The 8,376-nt window shown below is 46.7% G+C and overlaps 1 long non-coding RNA gene across 1 annotated transcript; it reads right to left on the bottom strand.

Annotated features, from left to right (window-relative positions):
* Nucleotides 1-270: 270 nt before the first annotated feature.
* On the bottom strand, nt 271-5,626 carry LOC142600122 (uncharacterized). Its single transcript, XR_012833575.1, has 3 exons — nt 5,478-5,626; nt 1,803-2,137; nt 271-477 (listed from the first exon to the last, which is right to left on the bottom strand). It is a non-coding gene; the product is annotated as an uncharacterized LOC142600122 (long non-coding RNA).
* Nucleotides 5,627-8,376: the final 2,750 nt, after the last annotated feature.

The following is an 8,376-nucleotide window of genomic DNA, read 5'->3' as shown; positions in this document are numbered from 1 at the left end:
TCTTTTGGGTGGCATCAGAGGGACAGGCATTCACTGTGATGGATGGAGCAGGGAAGCAGATCTATAAATCACCAGGGACAGGGAAAGGCAATTTGGATTTGTGCTTGTAGGTGCGGTTGCACAGAGATAGCATGAAGACACAAAGAGGAGCAGGAGAGATAAGTAGATGCAGAAGTCCCTGTAAAGTGGGGTGGGTGATAAGGAGCATCTGCAGAAGGAATACTCAAGCAAGGAGGAGCCAGCAGGCCAGGAAGTGAGGATGATGGCCAGTGAAAGACTCAGGTGCTCTCCCCAGGGCTGTGCACCGCTTCTTGCAATTTCACAAGCTGGTCTGCAGAGGTCTCTTGCTGGTCTCTGACTTTCTTCCTCTATCTTTAGCTGCTCTGCTCTCCTTGCTCAGGTGTGGACGAACACCAAGGAGACAGGACAGGCTGGAAAGTCTTGCATCATCTTCCAGCATTTGGAAGATCAGCATTGCTGAAACCCAGAAGCAGCAGAGGTGCTGAAAGCTGTCAAAGTCGGGAAATCAGTCAGGCAGACGCACTGTGGAGTACAAAAAAACTGGGACGGAGGCAGCAGAATAGCAACAGAGAGTTTCCTTGGGCTAGCTAATATGTGAATGGCACAGCCATAGGGTTCATCATCACCCTACTCCCTCGATTTCAATTTTCAGAGAGAGCATGATTAGTCCTTCATCATCCTGTGGTCTGGTCCAGATGGCTGAGACTCAGAGCAAAGTAGTTATTCGCCATGAGATCGATTGGAAAAGGACAGTCCCTCTCTAAAAACAATGAAGACATTCAATGGAGACTGTGTCATGGCTAAGAGCAGTAAGGGCTGGACTTAAGTAAGATGAAGATGGTCCTATGATTTTGGGCCTTCTTATATCTGCATTTAGTGTATAGCTTCCATAGCTGTAATTAATGCAATTTTTTGTTTACCATAGGATCTTGTCCTTCAAAAAGCATGGGGATACCTTGTCCAGACAATGCCCTGGCTAAGCCAAATAAGTGTTTCCTGGTCACTCTTTGCGTTACTTCTCTCAGTCTTTAGGTTGAGACATAGCGAGATACTGATGCTTAAATTCCTTAGAGTCCTTTGGATATGCAAGCTTAAATTCAGTGCCTGGGTACCAACTCGAGTTTTAGCCTGTTTGAGCCACAGAGGTTGTCGACGCGGGTGCTGGTGCCGAAACCCTTGCCTCCATGCTGCCTAGCTTCCTCACCCCTCACACTGCAAGATGCCGTAACTCACGCCTTAAACTGCGCTAGGACCTGCCGACGAGCGGGCTTGGCTGTGAAAGACCAGCACGACTCGGACGGATGCGCTGCCGACCCCAAGCAAACGCTGCGGGGCAGCTGCCAGGGGCTCAGCCTGGGGCGGGGGGGGTGTGTGTGTGGGGGGGTGTGGAACAGCGATTTCCCATTTCTAACAGAGGCGTGGGGTGCCCGGGGTTGCCAGCCTTGGGGTACACTCTCAGTGTGGTCTGGACGCCCCTGGAGGGAGCGAGGGGCAGGCGGGAGCCGGCAGAGGTCGGGGCTGCACCGCGGACCGGCGGCCGCCCGGGGGAGCGCAGGCACCGCGGCCCCAGCGCGCCTGGCCGCCCGCACCCGCCGCCGCGGTGGCCCCGCTTCGCAGGCGGGAGTTTACAAGAGCTGGCACCAGGTTGGAGCGGGCGCTTTCGAAGCCCATTCAGAATAAAACATTTCCCCCTTCCCCCCCGTGCGTTACATAAATTTAAACTTTTCCATTATCGAAGCTCTCAAATATTCTGAGAGAGGTTACAAAATGTGTTTACTTACAAATTTGGAAGTAGCGACAAGACGCAATGCAGTGAATTTGTCATCTGCTCATGACTAGCAGATGGTCCTCCTTCTTTGCAAGCAAACTGCGTGAGTCACATCTTGCCTGGTTGGGAGAATCGAACCGAGAAGCTCTCTGGCACCACGGTGGACAGTGTCGCCCATCGCTAATCATGCCACCTGCCCACACGGCGAATGGGCTCTCTTGCACCGGGCAGATTTCACTGTGCCTTTTGCAAAGGTTTGTTATTCCTCCTTCTTCCATGTTAGATTAATTTGGGTGCCACTCCTGTCTGTAGAGACTGCTTCACGTGGCTCTTGCAGTGCAAAGGGATCTTTAAATGGGAACACATTACATTAACATTTTACAGACGATCTGAAAGAGATAACTGTGAATTATGCTTAAATAGACTCATTTTTTAGCACTGGATGAAGCCAAAGTGGGAAATGCAAAAAAAGGCTTTTGAGACCCCTTTGCCTGGAATCAGCGCTGCTGCAGACAGCGCTGTGAAAGCCCGGTTCCCTGCACCATAGCACGTTGACAGTTGCTCTAAACTGTGCTGTTAGTCAGTAACAAAATAAAATAAAAAAATACTGCAACTCTGCATCGGTTCAGGGGTCTGTGCACAGCTTGCAGGATCGGAGTTACTTGTCTGGTAAACAGCTGAGGATCAATTTTATTGCAGGTATGTTAGAGAGTAGTTTTACAAGGATAAAGTCATCTAACATCCTCTCCTGCTTTCCCTCTCTGGTTCTTGAAACAATTATTTGACCAGCTATATTAACGTTGATTTCTCTTGTTAGTTTTTTCCTCAATCATGACACGTTCCTGTTTTGTCTTATGATGCAAAGCAGCACAGATGATTGGTTTTCCTCTGTAGCTTTGTGTGTGTGTGTGTGTGTGTGTAGTCTTCACAACGGAACAAGAGGGAGCAAGTTTAACTGATACAAAAATAAGATGCTAAGAGTGATGGGGAAAATTGAGGGAAGATATCAACCTGAAAATGTTTTGAAATGCTTTTTTTTGCAAAGTGGCTAGGTTTCAAGTTGACAGGCTCTTTTAAAATGAATTCATTTCCAAAGCTGTCACTTACTTATATGGCATAATACTTGTTGCTCTTTGCTGGATGCAAGAGTTCCACTCACTCACACCAGCAACGTTTAAGTTATGCGCTTCTGCCAGATGCTCACATGTTTGCACAATGTGAGACACTTGAATTGAGCTTGACTGTCTTTAGGTAGCAGAGTGCATGTGAATAATGTAAGGAAACGGTTCTGGTTTTCCTTGCTTTTCCTTTTCTTCTGAAATGTTTTCTTGCCTGGCTTTCATAGAAGCCCACTCCAGATCAAGGCACTTTTTCTTTTCATAGGTATGAACAGACAAACAGTCCTCTTGTTTCTGAAAGAAATGCTAAAATCCATGGAGGACAATGAAGAAACTCTCATTGATTTAATAATAAATCATAGCCTGGCACCAGTAGCTGTGATTTGGAAAGCCAGGAGCTGGAACTAACCTGTGAGCACTATTGTTACCTGCTGGCTTCCCGTGGTGCTTTAGATTCTTGCCACAGCAGAAAGAAGGTGCTACGGATGAATGCTAAGATCTGTTTCTGTGCTGCAGAAGGGGAGAGCTTGGAGGTGTGGAGGTGTGTCTCTGAAGTCAACAGAGCCACAGACTCGTCCTGGGTCTGCTGTCGTGCCCCAACAAGATCCCCCCGTACCTTTCAACTGGCTACAGAGGGAAACGCTGGCAACACCAGCCCATGGTTTTGCAACGAGGGCTTATGGAGACCAGACGAGTCCAAGAAATGAAGCTGGGGTCTTTGGAGGCCCTTATTTAGGCTTCCCACCTCTGGCAGGTGGGACTTCCTTGCACCAGTGTGTCTTGGCCTCAGGCAGAGCAGAGCCGCAGCCCATCACTGCCATTTCTCCCAAAGTCTTCCTTGTCTGCTTCAGAGGTCAGATGCTGCCCCTGGGAAATCACCTCCCTGCAAGGAGATAGCGTTTGGGCTGATTGCTCTGGCTGCGCTCCTCGTCAGTGGCTGTGAGGGTGCTGCTGCTGAATTTACCATTCAGTATATGGGCATGAGAAAGGGAGGAAAACTGAGGGCTGGGTCGTACTGGAAACATGAGAGGGTTCCTTGCAGAGGTGTATCATCTTCAGCTTTGAGAAGGGTAACATTCATGGGAGCCTGTGGGGACTCCAGTGCATCTAACCGCCATCAGGAGAGTCCTCCAAAGTGCTGAGAATAGGCTTGTCCTCTAGGTCCCTGACAAGAGCCTCCTCTCTCCTCTCATTGCTGCCAATAAATCCAGGATTAGGAAGCTGACAGCTGCCTACACACTCTGGAAGAGTACAGTGACCACATGCAAAATTTATAGCCTACAATATTGCTGTAGGTGGGGATATAAAATACTTCTGTGGGGTTTTTAGGCTTGGGATTCCCCGTGGATGCTGTCAGTGACATACATATCCTGACACATTATCTCCCCTGCAGCCCAGCACGCTGACAGGGAGGGCTGGCAGGCCACCATGCTCCATGACACTGCAGAGTCCCAGGGATAGACGCTTCCCTGCGTTAAGTCCCAGGTGCTCTGGCAAGGTGCAGGTTACCTATGCATGACACATCTTGAGCCTGGCTTTTGCTCCACAGTCAGATCCATTTGCCTCGGGTCAGTGATGTGCTTCTTTTGCTCTATCAAAACCCTAAAGACCTGGCTGGTTGCCCTTTTGAGCAAGCTCATTCACCATCTAGGACCCTTCCCTTAGGGCTTCAGCAGCTTACTACGTAGATGGTCCTGCACAGACAGGCTCAGTCCTGAGCTAAGCTTTCTCCACAGAGCCCTGTTTGCCTGCTGGACTGTATGCAATGCCTGTGAGACCAAGAGGGACAGGATGTCAACAGTGAGATACTGGGATGACCTTGTGGCTGCAGTTGCCTCTCTGCCCCTGCTGCAGCATCTTCCCTTGCCCACAAAACCTGGGAGTCTGGGGCAGAGCCCCCCCAGGCTCACACTGAATATGCAGATGCCACCAGGGAATCCACTTGTAGACATGGACAGGAGTTGAAACCACTGTTTTCCTTCTGTGCTTCCATGCACCGACACAACTCCAAGCTTTGCAGCTTTTGGGACCTCTACCCTGTATATAAATCCCATGGACCATGCAGCCTCTCTCCTCCCTGCTCCACACGGTGTGCTGAAAAGTGAAGGACTTGGAGAAACCAAAAGTGCAGGAATTCAACAGGAGTGAAACAGCAGGGATTTGTAAAAAGGGTGCAGACAGGGAGCAGGATATGGGCTTTCTAAAACATGAATCCCACAACCTCCTGCTGGCTGCTGTCAGCATTAGCCTGGTGGGTTGTCCCCTGCTGACAACATGCACTGCTTGCCACTGGTCACTGTTGCTTCACCAGGTTTGGTGACCCCGTGCTCGTGGAAGGGAAGAAAGTGAGAAGGGACCACAGAAAGGTCCATGGGAGGCCCAGGAAAGTAGTATGAAGTCTGTAAGGGGAAAATCAATTCAACAGAAGTTGTAGATAAAAAGAAGTGGCATAGTGAGCTCACACAGGCTTGACATTTTTTGGTTTCTACAGTGTCTGATACCCAGGTCTCAAAATCTTAAGTAAAATCATAACTTAGAAGGATGAAGTGGTAAAGGCATGCCGTTCTCACCTGTGTCTTCATTGTTGCTGTTGGACATAGAGAATTACAGCTGTGAAATTTAGATGCTGTGAAGGACTGCTAGCCAGCCAGCTGTGGGGTTTCACCTCCTGAAACCTCTTGAAACTCTCTTGTAGTGAAAAAGTTTCTTGTTGCTTTGAGTTCCCTTTCAAGTCTACTGGGATGAATACAAAATATGATTAATTCCTGAAAAAAGAACTGCTGCATCTCCACTGGAAATGCTATGGGTGAATAGGAAGCTCTGAGTTATGTAGTCTGCCACTCACAGTGAGACTAAATAATATACCTGCAAAACTGCAAAATCAGCAACCACTGGAAAACCCATCATCTCAGTGTTGGACATTTGAGAAAGGGAAGAAACCCTGCTTCAAAACCAACACAGCTACCTTGCTTCTAAGGTATTTAGTTTAAAGCTAGCTCAGTGAGAGCCACACAAGCTGCTCACTGAAACCAGATAGGCCTATGGATGAAATATTAAAGAACAACTTGCCCTTAGATAACTATAATGAAAAATACAGATCTCCTGATTCTACTAATATATGGCAGTAGTCAGTCCATATAGCTTCCCCATGCCTCAGCTTCCAGCATAAAAATATGAGTGCTATTCATCAATCTCAGAAAGACTTTACCAAGATCAGCTATTTCATGTTTAATGAGTGCTTGTATATCTCAGGTGAAGAAAATGCAATAGATGGGCAAATCTTATCAGAAACAGAATTGTATTTCTTGATTTCCAGACCTGTCTTAGCCTCAAGCAAGGGAGAAGTTTGTATAGCATAGTTAATATGATTAACCATGACTGAAGCCACATGTTTCCTAGACTGGAAGAACTGCTAAATTTCCAAATTTTGCCCAGTCATGTCACTGAAAGTGATACCATACAGTCATGACACTGAAAGTGATACCATACACCTGAAGAAGATTGCTACACCCAAATGTTTACTTTTCTGATGATACTAGTTGACCTACTTTTGCCTACCAAGGGAGGTACAAGCTGTTCCTATCCAAATGTCCTGAGTCCATCTCAGATGTGTGAACTCATCTTCTTTCAAACTTGTTCAAAGTGATGTTTTGGGTCCAGCCTGGCACGGAGATGAGTTCAACACGTCATGCTCCCCATTCTAGCAGCATTCGCATGCCTGGCTGAGGCTCAGAAGACAGATGAGCTCTCCTGACAAATGATCCAAGCATTTGACTTTCTTTGGGAAGATGATGTGATAAGAACACGGATGTCATCCAAGGCACATAAGGGAGAGGCGCTGGTGACACCCTGCCACTGAGAAGTCCCATGAGAGGAAGGAGTGTGAGTTTGTGGGACCAGCACTCAGGATGAATTCAGCATCCACCACTGCACTCCAACTGCTAAATAGCTACTTGCAGCTGAATCCAGTTCTTCTCAGTATCTGGAAAAGATAACTGAAGTTTTGCTGAAGAAAACCAAGCTTCTGGTCTCAGGGGGTATAAGATATGTTTTTATTGTTAATTTGTATATTTGCCTTGCTGTGGATGTCATCTAAAGCTGCATAGGAGGAATGTAGCTGGAGGCTTTTTCCAAATTGGTATTATTTGGGGTAGACAGGCTCTGAAATAAACCTGAAACCTGGGAAGAGTGGGGGCGATGGAGGGATGGGGGCTGTGCTTGGACCTTAACCCTAGGAGTGTGCTTCCCAGCTGCTTGGGCTCCGGCTGCACAGCCCAACAGACATACCCTGGGCTCCCCAAATTGCCTCACAGACCAACATCATGTAGTTATCTCCAAGACACAGTGATACGGATCAATGGGGCTTGCAACTTCTGCCTTAACTTTCTGACTATTGAGGTTTTCTAACTAGAAATCCAAAGTGTGACAAGACAAATGGGCAAAGAAAGGCCTTGCGAAAGAGAAGCGAAATAGGAGCGGATTCAAGCGTCTGTAATTAGCTAATAGCTTTGAACATTTATGAAATCTCCCAGCACTGGTGGCGAAGTGCTGATTCTAGAGAAGCGGACGCCTTCTTCCTTGATGTCTTTAATCCTTGCAGTCCCAGCTGCCGTGGCTCGAGTGTTGGAAAACTCCACCCTCTTTCTGGCCTCTGATCAAAATCAATGTTTCTGAGAGAAACGCAGAAGAGCAAAGGAGTTAGTTAAACAAAAGTTCAGATAAGCATAACAAAAACTAAAAAGATGAGATTCTCCAAGCAGAGTGCTCTAGAAAGCACTCATGTTAATCTGGGCAAGGCTCTCATCAATTCCTGTGTGCAGAAAGAGCTATTCTTGGACTCATAAGGAGGTAAGGGATTTATTTCCTCAGCTGCCTGGAGTCATGCTATGAGATATCATTAAGTAAGAATAATTAGGATTTGAGCTTTCAACACACAAGATTTGTGTGTTTCCTTGTTTTTCCAGTCCTTTCCAAAAAGACCTTTCCTAAGTGGTAGTCAGGATTTCTGTACAATTATCTATATAAGCCTTACAAGTAATCTCTTTATGTCTATGTGATAAGTGGCTGTGTTGCTTTCCATCTGAGCATCTCTAGATGAGCTTGGTAATTAATACTTTGGTGCAATAATAAAATAAAATACTGATGTGTATTTTAATTTGAGCAATTCATTGGTGATCCACCAGTGTGGATGTAATTTACCTGGCAATACCATGACTCCAATTAAGAAAAATCACAGGAAAAATGATGGTAAAATCCAAGGTCACTTCAGAGTATTTGGTTTCATGGTTGCAATGGCAATATGAGGAGCTTGTACTAACATACTGAACTCAATTTCCAGTGTGTGGGAAGCAAGTGTGCAAAGGGTCTGATGATTAACTTTCTGGCACCAGTTGCTTTCCTGTGACACCACAATCATTACTTCAGGCAAAAACAAATCACTCCGTGACGTTTTGTTGCTCCATCAGCAGA

Source organism: Balearica regulorum, chromosome 1 (genome assembly GCF_011004875.1).
Source record: "Balearica regulorum gibbericeps isolate bBalReg1 chromosome 1, bBalReg1.pri, whole genome shotgun sequence".
NCBI classification, from domain to species: Eukaryota; Metazoa; Chordata; class Aves; order Gruiformes; family Gruidae; genus Balearica; species Balearica regulorum.
Note: the sequence above shows the minus strand (reverse complement) of the source record. Positions and strands in the feature narration are given on the sequence as shown.